This window comes from Sus scrofa, chromosome 14 (assembly GCF_000003025.6).
Source record: "Sus scrofa isolate TJ Tabasco breed Duroc chromosome 14, Sscrofa11.1, whole genome shotgun sequence".
Lineage (NCBI taxonomy): Eukaryota > Metazoa > Chordata > Mammalia > Artiodactyla > Suidae > Sus > Sus scrofa.
In genome coordinates, this window is record NC_010456.5 from 79,179,031 (window position 1) to 79,203,632 (window position 24,602).

The 24,602-nt window shown below is 36.5% G+C and overlaps 1 long non-coding RNA gene across 1 annotated transcript in view; it reads left to right on the top strand.

Moving 5' to 3' along the window:
- Positions 1–24,602, top strand: part of LOC106506047 — a 131,155-nt gene that overhangs the window by 12,219 nt on the left and 94,334 nt on the right. Inside the window, exon 2 of the long non-coding RNA XR_002338517.1 lies at positions 14,751–14,827. This is a non-coding gene — a long non-coding RNA (uncharacterized LOC106506047). The remainder of the gene's footprint in view (positions 1–14,750; positions 14,828–24,602) is intronic.

The following is a 24,602-nucleotide window of genomic DNA, read 5'->3' on the forward strand; positions in this document are numbered from 1 at the left end:
TTTTGTGAAAGCTGTAATATCTATGTGTAGATTTTTTTTCATATGAATATCCATTTGTTCCAGCACCATTTGTTAAAAATATTGTCCTTTTTACTTGAAATTACCTTTGCTTCTTTGGCAGTGATCAGTTGACTTTATTTGTGTGGGTTTATTCCTGGGCTCTTTATTCTATTGCATTGATCAGCCCATTATTTCATCAATATCACACTTTGGTTATTGCAGCTTTACATCAAGTCCTGAAATTGGGTAGTATGAATCTTTGAAATTTCTGCTGCTTCTTCAAAGCTGCATAGGCTATTCTAGCCTATTTCTTTTCTATACCAATTGGATATCTGCAATTCCAGTTTGTAGATATCCACAAAATAAGTTGTGGTGATTTCGATTGGGATTGCTTTGAATCTAACAGCAAGTTGGAGGAAATGACAGCTTTACAATATTGAGACCTCTTATCCATGAACATAGAATATCTCTCCATTCATATTTATATTTTTATGATTTTTCATCAGTTTCTTAGTTTTTCTTATATATTTTGTATGTATATTATTTCTGTATATATATGTGTGTACATACATATATGTATATACGTATGTGTGTATATATGCAGTATATATTTTACTAGATTTGTACGTAAGTATCTTTCTCTTTTTGGTCCCAGAATAAATGATGTTGTGTTTATAAATTAAAATTTCAATTTCAGTTGTTCATTGTTGGTATATAAGAAAGCAATTGACTTTTTATATTAACCTCATATCTTGTAACCTTGCTATAATCACTTATGTGTTCCAGAAAGGGGGACAGTGGTAAATTTTTGCAAGTTTCTTTATAAAGCATGTTATCAGCTGAAGACAAGGACAGTCTTATTTCTTCCTTCCCAATTGTATACATTTTATTTCATTTCCCCTTGTCTCATTCCATTACTTAAGAATTCCAGAATCATGTTGAATATGGATGTTTAGAGGAGACATCCTTGCCTTGTTTCCAATATTATGAGGAAAGCTTCTAGTTTCTCACCATTAAGTATGATGTTAGCTGTAGGTTTTCTGTGATGTGTAATTGTAGAAGTTCTCTTCCATTCCTATTTAGCTGAGATATTTTATCATGAAGGCATGTTGAATTTGTCAAATACTGTTTCTGCATCCATTGATATGATCATCAGACTTTTCTTCTTGTTGATGTGGTGGGTTACAATAATTGATTTTTTAGTGTCAGACTAGCCTTGCAAAACTGGATAACTCTCACTTTGTTGTGCTTTGTAATTCTTTTCATATATAGACTTAATTGGCTAATTTGTTGAAGATTTTTGCATCTGTGTTTTATAAGATATATTCATCTGGTTTTTATTTTTTATAATGTCTTTGCTTGGTTTGTGTATTAGGGTAACACTGTCATCATGAAGAAGTGATAAGAAATGTTTCCCTTAATGTTATATTTCTGCTTAAGATAGTGGGGAAATGGCATAATTTCTTCCTTAAATATTTGGTAGAATTCACCCAGTGAAACCATTTCGGCTTCACCAGTGAAACAATGTGGGCCAGGTGCTTTTCATTTTAGAAGGGTATTTATTTATTTATTTATACCACAACCAACCACTTCATCCACCCTGCCTCTGGCAATCACTAATCTGTTCAATCTACATGTAAATGAGATCATATAGTATTTGTCTTTTTCTGTATTAATTTTATTTAGCATAATGCTTTCAAAGTGCATCTGTCATTGTAAATGGCAGGATTTACATCTTTTTCTGGAAGAAAAATCTTTATCTGGAAGAAAAATCTTTATATGGAAGAAAAATCTATCTCACATTTCTTTTATTCACTCATCTGTGTATGTACACTTAGATTGTTTAGCTTGTTTCCATGTCTTGGCTATTGTAAGTAATGCTGCAGTAAACATGAGATGCAGATATCTTTTTGAGACAATTATTTCATTTCCTCCAAATAAATACCCAGAAGTAGAATTACCAAGCCATATGATAGTTCTAGTTTTAATTTTTTGAGAAAACTCAATACTGTCTTCCATAGTGACTATACCAATTTACATTCCCACCAATAGTGCAAATGGATTTCTTTTTCTCCACATCCTTACCAATATTTATTTTTTGTCCTTTGTATCATAGCCATTCTTGCAGGTTTGAGGTGATATGTATTTGTGGTTTTTATTCACACTTCCCTTTATCCATTGTTTCAATTTCTCTAGTAAATAAAGCTTATTCATGTTATTTATCTTTCTCTGAGTTCTGTGTAATTCAAGGGCTCGATCCATTTCATCTTAGTTGTTAGATCTGTGGGCATAGAATTTTTACTAATATTCTTTCATTATCTTCTTACTGTCCACAGGGTTAGTAGTGACAGCACCTTTTTGATTTCTGATATTAGTAATTGGGTCTTCTCCTCTTATCTTCTTGGTTAGTGTTGGTAGATGTTTACCAGTTTTACTGACACTCACAACCAACCAGCTTTTTTTTTTCATTGATTTTCCCTACTGATTTCCTTATTTCAATTTCATTGTTTTTGTTTTGTTTTTTTGTCTTTTGTCTTCTTAGGGCCACACTCTTGGCACATGGGGGTTCCCAGGTTAGGGGTCAAATCAGAGCTGTAGCCACTGCCATGACAATGCCAGATCTGAGCCGCATCTACAAACCACACCACAGCTCATGACAATGCCAGATCCTTAACCCACTGAGCAAGGCCAAGGATCAAAACTGCATCCTCATGGATACAGTCAGATTCATTTCCACTGAGCTACAATGGGAACTCCTATTTATATTCTAACTTTTATTTTTTTCTTCTCTTCTTAAATGGATCTTATTTGCTTTTCTTTGTCTAGTTTCCTGAGGTGGAAGCTTTGGTTATTGATTTTGATTTTTCCTCTTTTCTAATGTGTACATTCAATGCTGTAAGTTTCCCACCAAGCACTCCTTCTGCTGCATCCCACCCATTTTGATAAGTTGCATTTTCACTTTGATGTGGTTCAAGAATTTTTTAATTTTCTAAGGATTTAATATCATAGTAACAAGGAAAATCATACACAATAAATGCATCATACATTGTTCACACCTGCCAATTCTAATTTTATAGATCATATATTATCAAGATATTTTAAAATTTCGTTTGACACTTCTTTGATCCATGTGTTCTTTAAAAATGCATTGTTCAATTTTCAAGTACTTAGAGATTTTCCATCTGTTTTTCTGTTACTTCTAGTTTAATTTCACTGGGATCTGAGAGACTACTTTCTATTATATCTATTCTTTTAAATATCTGAGGGTCGACTTTATGCCTCAGAATGTTTTTTCTTGGTAAATATTCCATGTGTGCTTGAGAAAAGCAGGTATTCTGCCTTTTTCATTTTTTCATTGTTCAATGAAATATTCTATAAATGTCAGCTGGATTCAGTAAATTGATGGTACTATGTGCTCAGCTATATGCATATATAATGGACAATTACATCTTTCCATTACTGTTAGAAAGGTGTTGAAATATCCAACTAGAGAAGTGAATTTGTCTAGTTCTTCTTGTAGGTCTACTAGGTATTGTCATACATTTTCACACTCTGTTGTTAAACACACACACATTAAGGGTTATTATGTCTTCTTGGAGAACTGACCCCTTTATCATTATATAAAACCTCTATTTATCCTGCATAATTTTCCTTGATATGAAATCTGCTTTGTCTAAAATTAATATAGCTACCCTATTTTTTATTAGTTTTAGCATAATTTAAGTCCTCCTTCATCCCCTTACCATTAATATGTCATTATCTTCCTATTTAGAGTGGGTTTCTTATGGACAAAATATAAGGACAAATACTATATTTTAATACTAAAATATAAGGACAAATACTAACAAGGACAAATACTAACATGGACAAATACTAACTAGTATTTGTTGGGTTTTGTGCTTATTATCCATTCTCACAGACAATCTTTTAATTGGTATATTTAGACCAGGTACATTTAAAGTGACTGGTTTAATATCAATTGTATTTGTATCTATTTTCAATCCAGTTCTCTTGTCCCCTGTTTTTTTTTTTTGTTTTTTGTTTTTTGTTTTTTTGTCTTCCACTTTTCTTCTATGCTCTGTGTTTGGTTTTCTTTTTGGCTGCACCCACAGCATGTGGAAGATCCAGGCCAGGGATCAAACCTGAACCACAGCAGTGAAAAAGCAGGATCCTTGACTGCTAGGCCACCAGGGAACTTCTATTCTTTGTTTTTAACTGAACAGTTTATTTGATTCCATTTGCTCTCCTCTCTTAGCATATCAATTGTAATTTTTAAAACAGTGCTTTCACAATAGTCTTCAATATAAATTTACAACTTACCCAAATCCACTTTCCAATTACATTTTACTACTTTATAGCTAGGGAAGGTACTTTATAATGGACTTTTCCCATTTCCTCCCTCATATCCCTTATAATACCACTGTCTTTCATTTCATTTATCCAAATGACAATCACTGAACACATTGTTGCTATTATTATTTTGAGCAAATTGTCATCTATTCGATCAATTAAAAATAAGTAAATCTAAATGTTTAATTTTACTCTTATACCTTATCTAGCAGTTTTCCTTTTTGGGTTGTATATTTGTGTGTTTTTTATTATAGTTGGTTACCTTATTATATTAGTTTTTGATATACAACACTTTAAATATTTTACTCCATTCTTTTCCCCCATTCTTGCCATCCTTTTTAAAAAAATTTTTAAATTATAGTTGATTTACAATGTTCTGTCAATTTCTGCTGTACAGCAAAGTGATAGAGTCCTACACATATATACATTATTTTTCTCACCTACTTTTCTTGCATGATTTCTATAATTTTTAATCAAATGTAAAGTGCTCTCATTTTCTGGTTCCTCTCAACATTTTCCCCTTTTTAAAAACATTTTCTGAAGTTTGAATATAATATGCCTAGGTGTAGGTTTTTTAGTGTATATATATTTTTTTTCATGTTCTCTAAGTTTTCTGGACCTGAAGTTTGTTGTCTGTCATTAATTTTGGAAATTTATCTGCCATTATCACTTCAAATAATTCTCTCACTCCTTTTCCAGTCATTTCTTCTCTGATCTTTCCATTAGGCACATGTTACATCTTTTGTAATTGTCCTACAGTGTTTGTATATTTTGTTCCTTCTAAATTTCCTTCATTTTTCTCTTTACATTCAATTTGGGAAATTTCTGTGGCCGTATCTTAACTTCACTGATTCTTTTCTCAGCCCTGCCCAGTCTACAGATGAGCCCTCCAAGTCATTCTTAATTTTTGTTACAGTGTTCTTGAATTCCCATGTTTCCTTTTGATACTTTCTTAGGGTTTCCATCTTTGTTTATATTACCCACTTGCTCTGCAATCCACCTGTTCCATTAGAACCTTAGCATATTAATCAAAGGTATTTTACATTCCTGGTCTGATAATTCTAATTCTCTGCTATAGCTGAGAATAGTTCCAGTGCCTGCTTTGTATCTTAAAATTGTGTTTCTGTCTCTTAGCACGCCTTGTAGTTTTTTGTTTAAAATTAGATATGATGAAATGGGTTAAAGAAACCAAGGTAACTATGCCTTTACTGTGAACTTCTATGTTTAAAAGGCTAGAATTTAGGTGACATTTGCTGTTAGCTGTAGCTGTAGGTATCAAAGACTAAATTCTCCTCTACTATTCTTGTTTTTGCCTCCTCTGGTCTCCTTGGGTTTCCCTAGAGACTTCTTAAATAAATTCTAAACCTTGAGGTTCTTTTACCTATAAAGTACTATTAACAATACAGGAGTCTGATAAATGTGGTGGGTGCAGTGGAAGCACTCTATAGTCCTGGAAAACTGTTCTGTAGTCTTATTATTTTAGGGAGACTGTGACCTGAACTGTGACCTTAAGAAGAGCTCTCAGCTTTATTCCCCCTTAAGTGATGTGGGAAGTCTAGAGCGGGCCATCCTAGACATTTCCCTTCTCCTGTGATGAAGGATAGAGGGGCCTAGAGTTGGGCATTTTCCTTCCTTCCTGTCAATTCATCTCTGGCAAAGTGAAGCCAAGTCATTAGGCTCTGATAAATCATTTCTTTTTTACCCAAATTTGTATGCTTGTTTATTTATTTATATTAAGGTATAACTGACATATAAATTATATTAGTTTTGGCGCACAACATAATGATTTATTACTTGCACAAATTGTAAAATAATCACTGTGTTAAGTCTAAGTTAACATCCACCCCCATACATACTGATTTCTATGTACCACCCTTATCAGTGATCCGCAAAGGGTGGTCTTTTTTCAGGGAAGTCCTTTATTAAGCAGAATGGAACATTCTATGAGTATTTCAAAATGGTTGTTTGCTTACTCCTCTTACCCACCCACCCACACCAGAAACACATGAGGATTTTTCTCCAATATACATCCTGAGAACCTAGTAGAGCTCCTGGAGGTAAAGCTCACAAAAATGCATGTTCCCCCCTCCCAAACTCCCCTGCAAGACTTTGTCTCTCAGACCAGTCTACCCTGAGCCTCTGCAATTACACTTTGTGTTCCTATGAGAACTGGCTTCAGTGGAAACCTCTGCTTCTGGCCTTCTGCTCTAAGTAAACTGTAATCCTCTGTTTCCACCTCTCTGTCCAGCTTTCAGGGCAGAGGTTCATCCTATGATCTCAATTCTCTGATGACCCAAGGATTGTTGATTTTCACTTTAGTAGCTTCTTTCTTGTTATGAGGTTGAGAGTGACAACTTCCACTTTCTTTCCATGTCACACCACAATGTAGAAGTCAATTTCATATGCTTTTTGAAGAGATTCACTTCCCATGCTCCACTGGCTATCTGTTTGGATTATTTTTTCCTGCTTCTGTGCCTTTTCTTCAACTAGAAATTCTCTTCCAACCTATAAATAATGGTAAACACTGTATGGCTCATTCAAGCTTCCCCTCAATTGTCCCTTGGCCAGACCAATGAACAGTGGATTCTCTTTACATACAAAACATTTATGGTACCTATTCCCTCTACCATCCAGCATACCTAAACTTTTGTCTTGCTCTGACTTTTTCTGATCATTTTGTGGCTTAATCTTTCAAGAAAGACCATGTAAAATCCATAGAGTGAACTAAACTAGCCTGAGAGTTGATGTGATTCCTTTCTCCCTGAGGGTCTCCTGAGATCTTGCAGGATGAATTCAAAGACCAGAGAATTCATGTATGCTAACTATAAAGGGAATGTCCTCCCACCCCTGAATCCCAAACTTTTAGTCACCTACAGGCTGTCTTTATAAGAATAAGAAAAAGGCATTCTTCCTTTAAGAACTCTACTTCATGCTCTCATTCATTAGCATAGTCATTTTGTGATAGCAAACTACTTTACTACCATCTGCAAGGAAGTGTTGAAATACATGCACATCTATGATGCTTACAGTGTGAATGGAGCCCTCTTGGACATGCATGAAATATCTATACATCCAAACTGGGAAGCCCTGCTTCTGATAGCTTAAGACATTTAAATGGGATTCTCAGTCAGAACCATAAACAGAGTTGTGGTTGCCAAGGGGGACAGGGAAGAAGTGGGATGGACTGGGAGCCTGGGGTTAATAGATGCAAACTGTTGCCTTTGGAGTGGATAAACAATGAGATCCTGCTGTATAGAACTGGGCACTATATCTAGTCATTTGTGATGCAGCATGATGGAGGATAATGTGAGAAAAAGAATGTATATGTGTTTGTGTGTGTGTGAGTGACTGGGTCACTTTGCTGACAGTAGAAAATTGACACAACACTGTAAACCAACTATAATGGAAAAAATAAAAAACATTAAAAAAAGAACCATAAAAAAGCAGACTTCTGAATCCCCCTTATTACATTTAAAAGCCAACATTTTATTTCTTTAAATTTTCTCTTTGCTCAGTTATATTTCTTCTCCCTTTCTTTGACTATTATCTGTTCCTCAAAACCCAGCCTAAGTCTTCATTTCAGTTAACTCTTGCAAACCTGAGTGATCTCCCACATTTCATAAAAATATACCACTGATCTACCCCCCATAGACTTCATTATATATTGCTATGTCTTGTTCACTCTTATCTCAGAAATTTTAGCTTTTCAATCTGAGGAGACTGAGATGCCCTGAGCAGAGAGAAAACGCTTTTAGGAGTTCCTGTCATGGCGCAGTGGTTAACGAATCTGACTAGGAACCATGAGGTTGCGGGTTCAATCCCTGCCCTTGCTCAATGGGTTAACGATCTGGCGTTGCCGTGAGCTGTGGTGTAGGTTGCAGATGCGGCTCGGATCCTGTGTTGCTGTGGCTCTGGCATAGGCTGGCAACTACAGCTCCGATTAGACCCCTAGCCTTGGAACCTCCATATGCCATGGAAGCGGCCCAAGAAATGGCAAAAAGACTAAAAAAAATAAAAATAAAACGCTTTTAGCTTTTCTTATGTTCCCCCAGTGCATTGATTTGGGGGCACTGACTGGTCTTTTCGAAAACACATTCTGTTGGGGTGATGGTATCCTTAGGAGACAAGTGGATTGTAGGTTCTCCTAAACTTTTGTGGCCTTGCTCTTTGATGGTTGACTTCCTGGGTCTCAGCTATAATTAATCCTCTCCATTTTTTGCAACTTTACACCTGTACAAAGACATAGCCAATTCTGAACAAAAAGTACTACCCTAGACTGAGAGTGTTAATGAAATTTCCACAAAAATGTAAAGGTAAACAAAAGGTGGTTCATATATTTTTTTTACTGAGTTTTGGAGTTTTGGTGGTTTTCTTATCAAGGCTACATACACATACATAGACACATGTACCCTTTCTGTACTGGGTCCTGAGAAAAGTTATATGCAAGAGATAAAAATGGATTCAGTATGGTATCTGCCCTCACAGAGGCTCAAACTCTTATTGGTGCATAAAAATAAACTCATAGAATCCAGTAAGCACAGGAGAGATAATGAAGTGATGTGTAAGAGCGCAGAGGATATGGAGAGGAGCTAGAGAATCAGAGGGATAGGGGCTTTGACCTGCATTATGAACCCAGAAGTTTACTTGGAAAGAATAAAAGAAAGTATGTTATACATAACATGGAAAAGATAGCAAAATCAAAGACATGGTGAAAGGGAGTGGAGAGATGTGCTAGATGATTCCCCTAGAGCGTACTTTATGGTAGAGCTGTGCAAATAAATGAGCTATGGGAAGGGGTCAAGTTTATAGAAAGTTCAATAGAGAAGCTATGTATTAGAATTTTTTTTATTTGAAAGTTCTGGGACCCCAACTCAAACTTGCTTAAGCAAAGAAGGAGCAGGAAGGGGGCTTGGGAGAGAGCCAGAGAGAGTGATAGAGGGAGAAAGAGTCAGGGAAAGGAAGGGAGGAAGGAAGGAGAAAGGAAGGGATAGAGAAAGAAAGAAAAAGAAAAGGAAGGGACTTCCCATTGTGGCTCAGTGGGCTAAGAACCCCTTTAGTATCCATGAGGAAGTGAGTTCAATCCCTGGCCATGCTCATAGGTTAAGGATTCACTGTGGTGTATGTCACAGATGCAGCTTGGATTCCATGTTGCCATGGCTGTGATGGTGGCATAGGCCAGTAGCTGAGGCTCTGTGTAGAACCATCATCTGGGAACTTCCATATGCCACATGGGTGGCAAAGAAAGGAAGAAAGAAAGAGAGGAAGGAAGGGAGGGAGGGAGGAATTGTGGGGTTGAGGGAGATAGGAAGGAAGAAAGAGAGGGATGAAGGGAGATAGGAAGGAAGAGAAGGAAAGAGTAAATAAAAGAAAAAGAATTTATTAGTGTATGTATCTTAAGGTGAGCCTGGATCTAGGTATTCAAAGTTAGGAGCATCAGAAATGTCGTTCTCCAATTTTAATTGCATCCTCCTCTATATTGAATTCATCTCTCATGATGGCAAGTGGCCATCAGTCCTCCACATTTCCATTCTATTAAGTCAGCTATCCCAATAGAAAGGGAGCTTCATTTTTGTAATGACCCTAGCAAATTCTATGACTGTCTCTTTGGATAGACTTGTGCCACATGTCAATCTCTACACCAGGTACTGAGGTCAGAGTGTCAAAGTGCTTTGCTTGACTTGCTCACAATGTTCATTTCTAGAATCCCAGGATGGAATCAGCTGTACCCAAACCACTTGAATTTTGTGTAGGGGAAAAGAGAGTACTCCAAAGAAAACTGAGAAGCTATTACCTAAGGGAAATGCATGCAGAATATAAAAAAATGAGAGAAACCACTTATGGAGGCCTTAGAAAACTAGGCAGAGCTTATGAAATAGACATCAGTAAATAATAGCTAGGAGTTTGTAGAAGCAATTTAGATATCTTGAAAGAATACAAGCTGGAGAGAAGCCTGCTGGAGAGTTTATAGCATGGAGTCAGGCAGCCTTTATATAAATGCAGCCCTGACACCAATATTCTGAGAGTATGATGACATTCAATGGACTTTGCTTTCATGTGGTCTCTTATCTTCACTGTCCATTACAGAAGTCACTAGCCGTACGTGGCTATTTCTATTCAAATTATGTAAAATTAAATAAAATAAATTTAAGAAATTCAGTTCCCCACTTGTACTATCCACATTTCAAATGCCCAGTAACCACATGTGGCTAATAGCTACCATATTACATAACACAGAAGAGAACATTTTCAGTATTGCAGAATGTTCTAATAGAATGCATTGGATTAAACTATTGCTTCCATCATTTCAGTTAATTTTCCCAAGAAACATATGTGCTCAGATATCAACCTTTAGTTTTCTGGCCAATTTAAAATAATGAGAAAAATAGAGTAGAATTATTCTGCTAATGATAGATCCAATATAGAATCTCCAAAGAGAAGCTTAAGCTCAAACCTGAAATTCAATTAAAAATGTTGATTATCTATCCATTGCTACACCCATTCCCCTGTGTACTCTTTTTCTCTTCCTCTAAACATGTCCTGTCAAGTTAGAAAATAAGTTGTAATTATAGGAAGCTAGTCAGTTTGATTAACAGATAACAATTAAGCATCTATTGAAAGGAGAGAACATGATGTTGGTTTATTCTGGCTTTGGGGCTCCATGACCCTCTATTGGTCTTATGCAGACCTCCAGCAGGGTTTAGAATACAATTCTCCAATTCCTCTGTCAGCCACCACCAGGCACCCTGGATGGTCCTGACAGCCTCAGGGGAAGCCTAGAGTTCCAGGAATGAATCTTATTACTGTTGAAATATATTTATGAGTGCCACATCCCCAAATTGTATTGTATGTTTCTTAAAGGAATTTTCATGGCACATAGAAGATGTTCTGAGTTTTATAAATGCCCTGGAGATGAATGTTGAGTGTTTTTAAGCATCAATTTGCAGGGAGAAAAGGGAATGGGATGACAACCACTTTTTACTGTACCTTTCCTATGACCAGACTGTGACAGAGATTTCACACAAAAACTGCCCATTTAAATACAAGAACTCTGTCATGTAGGAGTTATAACCCATTGTTACCAGTAAGGAAACTGAGGCTTAGTGAGGTCAAGCAATTTCACAAACATTTCAAAGGTTGCCGTTAAGTGGTAGAGGTGGGACATAAACCCATCATTGTTTGACACCAATTTCAAGTTTTCCACCTTAAACTCCAGCAGTACTTGCCAAACAGATAAGAAAGCATTGTCTTTGGCTGGGAAAAATCCCCTCCACTTCATCAGAAGTCCGCAAGTCTCCAGTTGGGAAGTTCTAGGAACTTAGGCAGTATTAAAGTGGGAAGATTTTGCTTTTGTCAGGAGTATATATGAAAGGATCTGGGCCCACTTCTTGGGTGCATATATTCATCGGATCATTCCTCTTCCAGCAAACAATTAAGAATCTATTATGCATCAGATGATGGGGATATAGAGAAGGATAAATCATGAATTCTACCTTCAAAGAGCTCACAAAACCCTAGATGAGATAGATATGTAAATAAACTATTACAAAGCAGGGTGACAGTTATAATGAGAAAACGACAGATAAGGTGCCGTGTAGTGGGATTCCACAGGTAGGATGGTGAGAGGAGCAGCCAGGAGCAGGCAGCAAGGGGATGCATTGTAGAGAAGTTAAAAATTGTAACAGAAGCAACCAATAGTTAGGTTGCTGCTGCTTCTTTTTTTGTTTTGTTTTGTTTGTTTGTTTGTTTTAATGGCTGTATCCATAACAATACTTCTGGGCCAGGGACTGAATCCAAGCTGCAGTTGTGACCTATGCCCCTATTACTCAGCTGCAGCAATACCGGATCCTTTCACCCACTGCACCTGGCCAGAGATGGAACTTAAATATCACCATGTATTGTCAGCAATAAAATTCTCCTTCTTCCCAAAATACTCTCTTAATCTAAATTCTAAATAATTCCTGGTGTTGCTGTTACTTGCATATTTGAATAATATATACATAAAGAGGAAATTGGCACATTTGGGCCACCTTTCCTTTAGGAAACATTTACTCTAGTTGGAAATTAATTCAGAGAGCCTCCGGGTTAAACTATCAACTCACCACCACCCAACACACCTCCAGCCCCCAACACAGACCAGACTACACTTATCTCCAGAGTCAATTCCTAATGGTACAGATGAGCTCACTTTTGATGTTCCTTATCTCCTTATCTCCAACCTCTGTACTACTACATTCCTGAGTTTAAACAGGAGATTCCAAGTAAGCAATGGAAACACATGGTTGGAAAGTGATAGGACTATAGTTGCTTCATACTAAGTGACCACTTATTTGACTTAAAATTGAAAACAGGGAAACAGTACAAATGATGAGTTGCGATGCCTTTGTTACAGGTCAGAAGAGATATTAATTCATACATGAAATATAGTACAGATTTTGTAAATATCTTAAATTGGCACGTATTCTTTTAAAACTGTCAATTGTTTTTAAACTAGTGAACACATTAAGAAATAATGATTATTAGGAATCATTATGTGATTTCAACTGAACATAATTTTACCATTTATAAGAGAAAGATGTTTTTAAAAAAATCTGTTCTGAATATTTGATACACTGAGTCCAGCACTGGTCCTGGGGGCTCAGAGGAGGTCTCCAACACCTATAAACTTGAGAGAGCCTGATACATTCAAAGAGCTCAGGATGGTGGGATTCTAGGATATGTGTTGGGAGTTACAAGAACTGAGTTTGATGAGGCCAGCAGGGACCGGGTAAGGAGGGCCAGAGGTTTAGAAGGCTTTGAAGAGGAGATAAATGGTTAAATTGTGCACTGGAGAGTCCATTGACAAGAAGTATGACCACAGGCAGCAGGCTGTTGTTTTATGTCATTTTATTTTTTTCCACTTAAAAATTTTTAACAACTTGTCATTTTAAATTAACTTCAGGCTTGCAGAACAGTTGCAAAAAGACTTTTCAAATATCCTTTGCCCAGAATCCACAACAGCTATATTTAAGCAGAATTGATATAATACTTTAGATACACTACTATAATCTAGACACCTTATTTGAATATCACCAGTTTCCCACTAACACCCTGTCTTTTGGGCTGGGATTCAAAGCAAGATACCATACTGCATTTAGTTCTTGTGCTTTAACTTAGTATCTCTTCCAGTCTTGGACAGTTGTTTTTTGTTTGTTTGTTGTTTTGTTTTGTTTTAATAGTTATTTTCCCAATACATTTTTTTTCTACTGTACAGCATGGTGACACAGTTACACATACAAGTACACATTCTATTTTCGCACATTATCATGCTCCATCATAAGTGACAAGACATAGTTCCCAGTGGTACACAGCAGGATCTCATTGCTAATCCATTCCAAAGGCAATAGTTTGTATCTATTAACCCCAAGCTCCGAATCCATCCCACTCCCTCCCCCTCCCCCTTGGCAACCACAATGCTATTGGACAGTTCGTGTGTGTGTGTGTGTGTGTGTGTGTGTGTGTGTGTGTGTGTTTGTCTTTTTTTTTAGGGCCACATCCACAACATATGGAAGTTCCCAGGATAGGGGTCCAAATCAAAGCTGTAGCCATCAGCCACAGCCACAGCCATAGCCACAGCAATGCAGGATCCAAGCTGTGTCTGTGACCTACACCACAGCTCACACCAATGCTGGATCCTTAACACACTGAGCAAGGCCCTTGTCCTCATGGATACTAGTCGCGTTTGTTAACCACTTAGCCACAACAGGAACTCCTAGTCTTGCACAGTTTATTAATCTTGCTTTGTTTTTCATGACCTCAGCACTTTGGAAGAGCACTGGCAATTTATGTTGTTGACTAAAACATAAGTAGACAAAAATTGAGTTTGTCTAGTGTCTCATTTTAAATTTTGGCAGAAATACTGAAAAATTTATATTATGTCTTCTCTAAATATATATCAGGAAGCATTTGTTGACTTGTGACATTACTGATAAGGTTAACGTCACTTTGTTAGGGGATACAGGCTAGGTTTCTTCACTGTGCTAATGATTTTTTTCCATTTGTCATTAAGAAGTATATTGTGTGGAAATATTTTGAGACCATACAAGTATCCCTTTTCTCATCGTACTTCCATCCACTAAATTTAGCATCCACTAACCATTCCCACCTGAAACAATTTTTACTGTGATGTTTCTCAATGATGATTTTCTATTTCCACAATTTATTCTACATGTTTCAATTGGAATTGTGCTGTAAGGCAAAGCTGTCATTTGTTCATCTATATCAACACATAAATGTGTAAATGTACATTTAGATAAGTATCAGTATATAAGTATGTATCAGTGTAAAGCCATGGATTCTTATTTTAATCTATGGTTTATAACTGATTACTGTCATTATTTATTTTGTATCTTAAAATTTCTCAGGTTTGGCCACTGAAAGCCTCTTTATGTTGACTCACACGTCTTTGTAACATGTCCCCCAAGTTTTCTTCTTGTTCAAGGTAAGTAAAAGCATATATATTTTGATTTTTAGGAAAAAAACAGAATTTGAATATATTAATTAGGTCTCTTTTTTCCTATTCCTGACATTAGATCATTTGATATTGTCTCATAGATCTAGGAAGCTCTTTTCTGTGTCTCCAAACTTCCACTCATGTTTCTTCTTGTGTTTCAATTTGTAATGTCTGATGACCTGTCTTTAAGTTCACTGATTCTTTCCTCAGTGTATCAATTTACTAATAAGCTTGTCAAGAGCACTATTCATATCTGTTACCATGCATTTTTATTTCTAGGATTCATACATAAAATTTTCCTGTACTTTCTTTATTTCTTCAAAAACTACCTCCTAGTTTATTGTCCATTAATGCTGTTTAATATTTTATGGAGCTTTTAATATATTAATTATATTTATGTTTAATCCTCTCTCTCATGTTTTCAACATGTTTTACCTTTGAGCATGATTCTGCGTTTTGCTTTGTCTCTTGGACGTGGGTGCATATTCTTCATTTTTAGCATCTTGTCATTTTTGATTCAGTGTCAGACACTTCTTTATAGATCAATAGTGGCAGAGATAAATAGTATTTTGTCAAGGCACACTTCTGTTGGGCCATTGGTGAGGGAGGTTAGTCACTCTGGTTAGAACTTGAACTAGGCTTAGGTTTTATTGTTTCTAGTGTTACCTATAATGTATTCTAGCTTTAAATTTTTTCACATTACTTTATGTTTAGATTGGGGGCTCTGGCAAGGAGTAGCATTTCTCAGTGCTCCTGTTCCACCTTCAGCTGTCAGCCTTCCCTATGCAGCTGTGCCACAGAGTGGTTTCTCTCCATGCTCTTAGCCATTCTGTACTTTAGTCACTTCTAATTCTGTTATTTTCTTCCTTGCACTCTCTTTTAGTTTATTTGCTTGTGCAATTTTTTTATTTTTGTTGAGCTGGTATTTATTTTTTACTTTCATTGTTTCATTTTTATTATAAGAATCTACATGGCTATGCAGTTTCCAACAATTTTTGCTTTAAATATATCCATATGGAGTTCCCCTCATGGCTCAGTGGTAATGAACCTGAATAGTATCCAGAAGGATGTAGGTTCGATCCCTGGACTTATTCAGTGGGTTAAGGATCTGGCGTTGCCATGAGCTGTGGTGTAGGTTATAGATGCAGCTCAGATCTGGCATTGCTGACTTAGGCTCAGATCTGCCTGCAGCATAGGCTAGCAGCTCCAGCTCTGACTCAACCCCTAGCCTGGGAACTTACATACGCTGTGGTTGCAGCCCTAAAAAGATCATATATATATATATAGCCAGAAATTCTGATAATCACTGTTTTCAGTATCATTAATTTTAAAAAATTCTGTATTTTCAATGTGTTCTTTCCCTTTATTTGAGGTGGTTTTTGAGTGGTACAAGGGAATTTGGGATTTTTTTTTTTAGTAGTTATATCTAAGTGTTCACTTGTTTTTGCCTAGTGATAATACAGTATTTGTATTTTCATTTTATGGAACTTATTTCTAATTTCTTCATAATTTAATTTAACATAGGATTAATTTTGTGATGATGCACAAGTTGTTTAAAGGAAGATATATTCTCTGTTATCAGAGTGGGATGTATGTGTGTGTATATGTATGTATTTTTTTGAGGAGTTTAGATTTTATTTTATGTGTCAAAATAAAATTTATTTTGCTCAAAATTAAGTAGAGCATGATGGGATCAGATATATATATTTTTTATGGTTTTTTTCTCTCAAAATGTCCGTTTTTTGTCCAAATTGAATCCTACTTTTGGCCTCAATTAGTCAAAGCTCTAGGCTTGCTTTCTTTCTTTTTTTAAACTTTATTGTTGTATAGTTGACTTACAATATAGTGTTAGTTTTAGGTGTACAGCAAAGTGAATCAGTTATACATATATCATTCTTTTTCATATTATTTTCCAGTATTGGTTATTACACATTTTGAGTAGATTTCTCTGTGCTAGGTAGGTCCCTAATACTTATCTATTTTATGTATAGTAGCATGTATATATTAATCCTAACATCCTAATTTATCCATTCTCCTAGAGTTTCCCCTTTGGTAATCAAAGTTTGTTTTCAAAATATTTGAGTCAATTCTGTTGGGTGAATAAGTTCTTTTTGTATCATTTTTCTTAGATTCTACATATTAGTGATCTCACATGATATGTCTTTTCCTGTCTGACTCCATTTAGTATAATTTGTACATCCATCCATGTCATGGCAAATGGCATTATTTCATTCATTTTATGGCTGGGTGATATTACATTGTGTATATATATAAATATATATACAAACACACATATAATGTAATATATGCATTATATATATAATGTAATATATGCAACACACACACACACACACACACGTATATATATATGCCATATCTTCTTCATCCATTACTCTGTGATGGATATTTAGGTTGTATCTATGCCTTGGCTATTGTAAACAGTGCTGCAATGAATATTTGGGTACATTTATTTTTTTAACTTTATTTTATTTCTTTAATTATTTCCCCAATACAATTTTTTTTCTACTGTATAGCATGGTAACCCAGTAACACATACATGTGCATATTCCAGTTTCTCACATTGTCATGCTCCATCATAAGTGACTAGACATAGTTCCCAGTGCTACACAGCAGGATCTCATTGCTAATCCATTCCAAAGGCAATAGTTTGCATCCATTAACCCCAAGCTCCCAATACACCCCACTCCCTCCCCCTCCCCCTTGGCAACCACAAGTCTGTCCTGCAAGTCCATGATTTTCTTTTCTGTGGAAAGGTTCATTTGTGCCCTATATTAGATTCCAGATATAAGTGGTATCCTATGGTATTTGTCTTTCTCTTTCTGACTTCCTTCACTCAGGATGAGAGTCTCTCGTTCCATCCATGTTGCTGCAAATGGCATTATTTTGTTCTTTTTTATGGCTGAGTAGTATCCCATTGTGTATATGTACCACTTCATCCTAATCCAATCATCTGTCAATGGACATTTGGGTTGTTTCCATGTCTTGGCTATTGTGAATGGTGCTGCAATGAACATGCAGGTGCATGTGTCTTTTTTAAGGAGAGTTTTGTCTGGATATATGCCCAAGAGTGGGATTGCCTGGTCATATGGTAGTTCTATGTATAGTTTTCTAAGGTAACTCCATACTGTCCTCCATAGTGGTTGTACCAGCTTACCTTCCCACCAACAGTGCAGGAGGGTTCCCTTTCTCCACACCCTCTCCAGCATTTGTTATTTGTGAACTTATGAATGATGGCCATTGTGACTGGTGTGAGGTGGTATCTCATGGTAGTTTTGATTTGCATTTCTCTAATAATCAGGGATGTTGAGCATATTTTCATGTGCTTGTTGGCCATATGTGCATCTTCCTTGGAGAAATACCTATTCAGGTATTTTGCCCATTTTTTCAATTGGGTTGTTGTCTTTTTTGCTGTTGAGTTGTATAAGTTGCTTGTATATTCTAGAGATTCAGCCCTTGTCCATTGCATCATTTGAAAGTTTTATCAAATTCTGCAAGTTGTCTTTTTTGTTTCCTTTGCTGTGCAAAAGCTTGTCCGTTTGATTAGGTCCCATTGGTTTCTTTTTGCTCTTATTTCTGTTGCTTTGGGAGACTGACCTGAGAAAATATTCACAAGGTTGATGTCAGAGAATGTTTTGCCTATGTTCTCTTCCAGGAGTTTGATGGTGTCTCATCTTACATTTAAGTCTTCCAGCCATTTAGAATTTATTTTGGTGCATGGTGTGAGGGTGTGTTCTAGTTTCACTGATTTGCATGCAGCTGTCCAGGTGTCTCAGCAATGCTTGCTGAGTAGACTTTCTTTTTCCCATTTTATGTTCTTGCCTCCTTTCTCAAAGATTAATTGACCATAGATAGGTATCTGGGTTTATTTCTGGGTTCTCTGTTCTGTTTCATTGGTCTGTCTGTCTGTTTTGGTACCAGTACCACACTGTCTTGATGACTGTGGCTTTTCAATATTGTCTGAAGTCTGGGAGAGTGATGCCTCCTGCTTGGTTTTTCTTCCTCAGAATTGCTTTGGCAATTCTGGGTCTTTCGTGGTTCCATATAAGTTTTTAGATGGTTTGTTGTAGTTCTGTGAAAAATATCCTGGGTCATTGGATAGGGATTGTATTGAATCTGAAGATTGCTTTGGGTAGTATGGCCATTTTTACAATACTAATTTTTCCAACCCAGGAGCATGGACTATCTTTCCATTTCTTTATGTTTTCTTTAATTTCCTTGGTTAATGTTTTATAGTTCTTGGCATATAAGTCCTTTACCTCCTTGGTCAGGTGTATTCCCAAGTATTTGATTTTTTGGGTGTGCAATTTTAAAAGGTATTGTATTTTTGTATTCCTTTTCTACTATTTCATTGTTATTATACAGAAATGTGACTGATTTCTGAATGTTAATCTTATATCCTGCTACTTTGCTGAATTTGTTGATCAGTTCACATAATTATTGGTTTGAATCCTTAGGGTTTTCTATATAATCATCATGTCATCTGCCTACATTGACAGTTTTACCTCTTCTCTTCCTATTTGGATGCCTTTAATTTCTTTTGTTTGATTGCTGTGGCTAGGACTTCCAGTACTATGTTGAATAACCGTGGTGAGAGTGAGCATCCTTGTCTTGCTCCAGCTTTTAGTGGGAAGGCTTTCAACTTTTTTCCATTGAGTATTATATTTGCCCTGGCTTTGTCATAAATGGCTTTGATTATGTTAAGGTATGTTCCCTCTATAGCCACTTTGATTAGAGTTTTGATCATGAATGGATGTTGTACTTTGTTAAACGCTTTTTCTGCATCTATTGAGATGATCATGTGGTTTTTGACTTTCTGTTTTTAATGTGGTATATGAGATTAATTTATTTGCATATGTTGAACCATCCTTGTGAACCTTGGATGAATCCCACTTGGTCGTGGTGTACTATCTTTTTGATATGTTGTTGGATTCGGTTATCTAAAATTTTGTTGAGAATTTTTACATCTATATTCGTCAAAGATATTGGCCAATAGTTTTCTTTTTTGGTGGTATCTTTGTCTGATTTTGGCATTAGGGGGATGATGGTGTCATAGAATGTCTTTGGGAGTTTTTCTTCTTCTTCAACCTTTTGAAAAAGTTTGAGGTTGTGTTTAATTTCCTCTTTGAATGTCAGGTAGAATTCGCCTATGAAGCCATCTGGTCCTGGACTTTTATTTGTAGGGAGTGTTTTTATGACATATTTAATTTCATTTCTAGTAATTGGTCTGTTCAGTTGATTTATTTCTTCTTGATTTAGTTTTGGCAGGCTGTAAGTCTCTAGAAAGTTGTCCATTTCTTCTAGGTTGTCAAATTTGTTGGCCTATAATTGTTTATAGTATTCTCATATGGTTTTTTCTATTTCTGTGGTATCCATTGTGATTTCTCCTTTTTCATTTCTGATTTTGTTTATTTTGGTTTTTTATCTCCTCTTCTTGGTGAGTCTAGGTAGAGGTGTGTCAATTTTTCTTACCTTTTCAAAGAACCAGCTCTTGGTTTGACTGATTTTTGCCTATTGTTTTTTTTGAATCTCTATTTTATTGATTTCCTCTTTGATCTTTATGATTTCCTACCTTCTGCTGACTTTAGGTTTTTCTTGTTCTTCTTTTTCTAATTCATTTAGGTGGTGGGTTAAGTTGTCAACCTGAGATTTTTCTTCTTTTTTGAGGAAGGCCTGTATTGCTACAAACTTCCCTCTGAGCACTGCTTTTGTCACGTCCCATGGATTTTGAGTGGTTGTGTCTTCATTATCATTTCTCTTGAGGTATTTTTTAATTTCCTTCTTGATTTCCTCCTTGACACATTGGTTTTAATAGCATGTTGTTTAGTCTCCATGTAGTCAGTTTTTTCTCACTTCTTTCTCTGTGGTTGATTTCTAGTTTTATGCCATTGTGGTCAGAGAAGATAATTGAAATAATTTCTATACTCTTAAATTTATGAGGTTAGCTTTGTGCCCCAACATGTGATCAATTCTTGAGAATGTTCCATGTGCACTTGAGAAGAATGTGTATTCTGATTTTTTTGGATGTAGTATCCTGAAAATGTCAAGTCTAAATTTTCTATTGTTTCCTTTAGGATCTCTGTTGCTTTATTGATTTTCTTTCTAGAGTATCTGTCCATTGATGTGCACGGGGTATTAAAGTCTCCTACTATGATTGTATTCCCATTGATTTCTCCTTTTCTGTCTGTTAGTATTTGTTGTAGGTATCTGGGTGCTCCGATATTAGGGTCATATATATTGATGATTGTAATATCCTCTTCTTGAATGGATCCTTTAACCATTAAATTGTGTCCTTCTTTGTCTTTCTTTATGGCCTTTGTTTTAAAGTCTATTTTGTCTGATACGAGGATTGTAACTCCTGCTTTCCTGTCTTGTCCATTGGCATGAAATATCTATTCCCATCCCCTCACTTTCAATATATGTGTATCTTTTGCCCTAAGGTGAGTTTCTTGTAGACACAGTAAATTGAAGGTTTTTGCTTTTTTATCAAATCTGCCACTCTGTGTCTTTTGATTGGAGCATTCAGCCCATTGACATTTAAGGTGATTATTGATAGATATTTATTTATTGCCATTGTTTTCCAGTTGACTCTGTGTTTCTCTTTTCTTCTTTTTTTGGTTGGATGATTTCCATTTATTCTATACTTGAGTACTTTTCAGTTTTTGTGAATGTAATGTTTGTCTTTGATTTGTGGTTGCCCTGTTTTTTAAGTATGGTAATCCCTCCCTATATCTGCTTACTTTAGTCTGATAATCATATAGGCTCAAACACATCATTAAAGTAAAAAAAATATATATATTTTTTTTCTTACTTCCCTAACCCACACTGTGTGATTTTGATGCCTTTTTTTTTTAACATCTTCATGTTTGGATCTGTATGCTGGCTTGTTTGAGTGACTGCTTTCCAATTGTGGTTTCCTCCATCCTAGTTCTTCCTTTTTTTTTTTAATTTAGAGAAATCCTTTCAGTATTTCTTTTAGAATGGGTTTTGTATTACTGTACTCTTTCAGCTTTTGTTTGTTGGAGGAATTCTTTATTTCCCCTTCTATTTTAAATGATATTCTTGCTGGATAGAGTATTCTAGGTTGCAGATTTTTTTCTTTTAAATATGTCTTGCCACTCCCTTCTGCCCTGTAGTGTTTCTCTAAAGAAATCAGATGATAGCCTTATTGGAGTTCCCTTATAATTAACACTTTGCCTTTCTCTTGCTGCCTTTAGAATCTTCTCTTTAAGTTTTACTATTTTTATTGTAAAATGTCTTGCTGTGGACCTGTTTGGGTTCAACTTGTTTGGGGCCCTCTGTGCTTCCTATATCTTGATAACAGTATCCTTTAGATTTGGGAAGTTTTCAGCCATAATTTCTTCACATATATTTTCAATCCCCTTTTCTTTTTCTTCTCCTTCTGGAATTCCTATTATGCATAGATTGGCCTGCTTTATATTATCCCATAGGTCTCTTATATTGCTTTTTTTTTTTTCATTTGGTTTTCTGTCTGCTGTCCTGATTGGGTGATTTCCATTATTCTATCTTCCAAGTCACTAATTTGTTCCTCTGCATTATTCATTCTGGTCTTTATTGCCTTTAGCTCAGTTTGTATCTCTGCAAATGAATTTTCTAATTTATGTTGGCTCCTCCTTATATTTTCTAGCTCCTTTCTGAGGGAATCTGCATTACCGTTCATATCCTCTATTAATTCCTTCAGTATTTTCACTATGTCCCATTTGAACTCAAAGTCTGTCAGACTGCAGAGGTCTGATTCATTGTTGATTGCTTTAGGTGAATTCTCCTCTTGCTTTAACTGGGAATGGTTTCTGAGCTTCTTCATTGTACTTGTGTTTTTCTGTGAATTTGGGGAAGCCAAACTTTAGTTTGGCACACTCCAGGGTGGTCTTGCAGGGCCGGCTTTGTGAGGGCAGGGTGCAGGTGCCGGGAGTGCACAAGGGTGCTGGCAGGCTGGATCCATGTGGACTGGGCATAGGTGCTGGTGCCTGGAAGGAGAGCTCAGCTCTCTGAGATCCAGTGGGCAAGACTGCACACTGGGACCCAAGAAGTTTTCTATGGTGGCCTACCCCTCCTCCTCTCCCCTTCCCAACAGTTGTGCCTTGCCTCTCCTGTGGGTCCAGACTTTCTCCTGTGTTCCCTCTGCCATGGCTTTCCACTCCCCAGCCCTTAGCATACCACTGCCCCCACCAGCAGTGCACCACTCCTTAATCCCTTAGGCTGTCTCCACACCACCACTCCCTAGTCCCTTAGGCTGTCTCCACCCCAGCCTGCTCCCCGGGAATGACCTCCAGAGCCTAAGTATCAGTGCCCAGCCCCCACTGAGCATCTCAGTCTGTGGTGTCTGCCAGTGGTTCAGATGGTCTGTGCATCTCTCACTCTGCTTTTTGTATCTCAGACCTGCTGCTGTGCTTTTCTAGGCTTCTTGGAATTCCCTCTGATTCAGGTGATCTTTCCATTGGTTAGGTGGCTTCCTAGGGTGTAGGTTCCCTTTCTCCTTCACAGCTTCCTCATGGGAGTGTTAGACCCATCCTGATTCCTTTTCTTTCTCTCTCTCTCTTTTTCTTTTGTTCTGTGCAGTTCTGTCAAGAGTTTCTTGACACTTTTGGAGGTTTAAGTTCTTCTGCCAGCATTCAGTTGATGTTCTGTGTGAATCATTTTACAAGTAGATGTGGTTTTTTTTAATGTGTTTGTGGGAGAGGGTGAGCATGGCCTCTTACTCTTCCGCCATCTTGCAAGCTCTCTCCCATTTATCTTTTTGAATTTTGTCTGGATATATGCCCAGGAGTGAAATTGCGGGATCATATAGTAGTACTATATTTAGTTTTTTTAAGGAACCTCCATACCATTCTCCATAGCAGTTGCACCATTGCACATTGGCTGTAGGAGGATTCCCCTTTCTCTGTGCCCTCTCTAGCATTTATTATATGTAGGTTTTGTTTGTTTGTTTGTTTGTTTGCTTTTTTTGGGTCACACCCATGACATATGGAAGTTGCCAGGCTAGGGGTTGAAACAGAGCTATAGCTATACCTGCTGACCTACACCACAGCCTCAGCAATGCAGGATCCAAGCCATTTCTGCAACCTATACCAGAGCTCACAGCAATGCCGGATACTTAACCCACTGAGCAAGGGCAGGGATTGAACCCACATCCTCATGGGTACTAGTCAGATTCATTTCTGTGCCAGAATGGGAACTCACTATGTGTAGACGTTTTGATGATGACCATTCTGACTGGGGTAAGGTGATACCTCATTGTAGTTTTGATTTGCATTTCTCTAATAATTACCAATGTTGATCATCTTTTCATGTCCTTTTTGTCCATCTCTCTCTTCTTTGGAGAAATAACTATTTAGATCTTTTGCCCATTTTTTATGTGGTTGTTTCTTTTGTTTGATATAGAGATGTATGAGATATATGTACATTTTGGAGATTAATCTCTTGCTGGCTACTTCATTTGCAGATTTTCTCCCACTCTAGGTTGTCTTTTCCAACTTTTTTTCTTTCATGATTACCTTTGCTGTGAAAAAAATCTGTCAAGTTTAATTAGATCTCATTTCTTTATTTTTATTTTCATTACTCTAGGAGGTGTATCAAAAAAGATATTGCCATGATTTATGTCAAAGTGTGCTCTGCCTATATTTTCCTCTAAATGTTTTATAGTATCTGGCCTTAAGTTTAGGATCCATTTTAAGTTTATTTTTGTGTATGATGTTAGGGAATGTTCTACTTATTTCTTTTACAC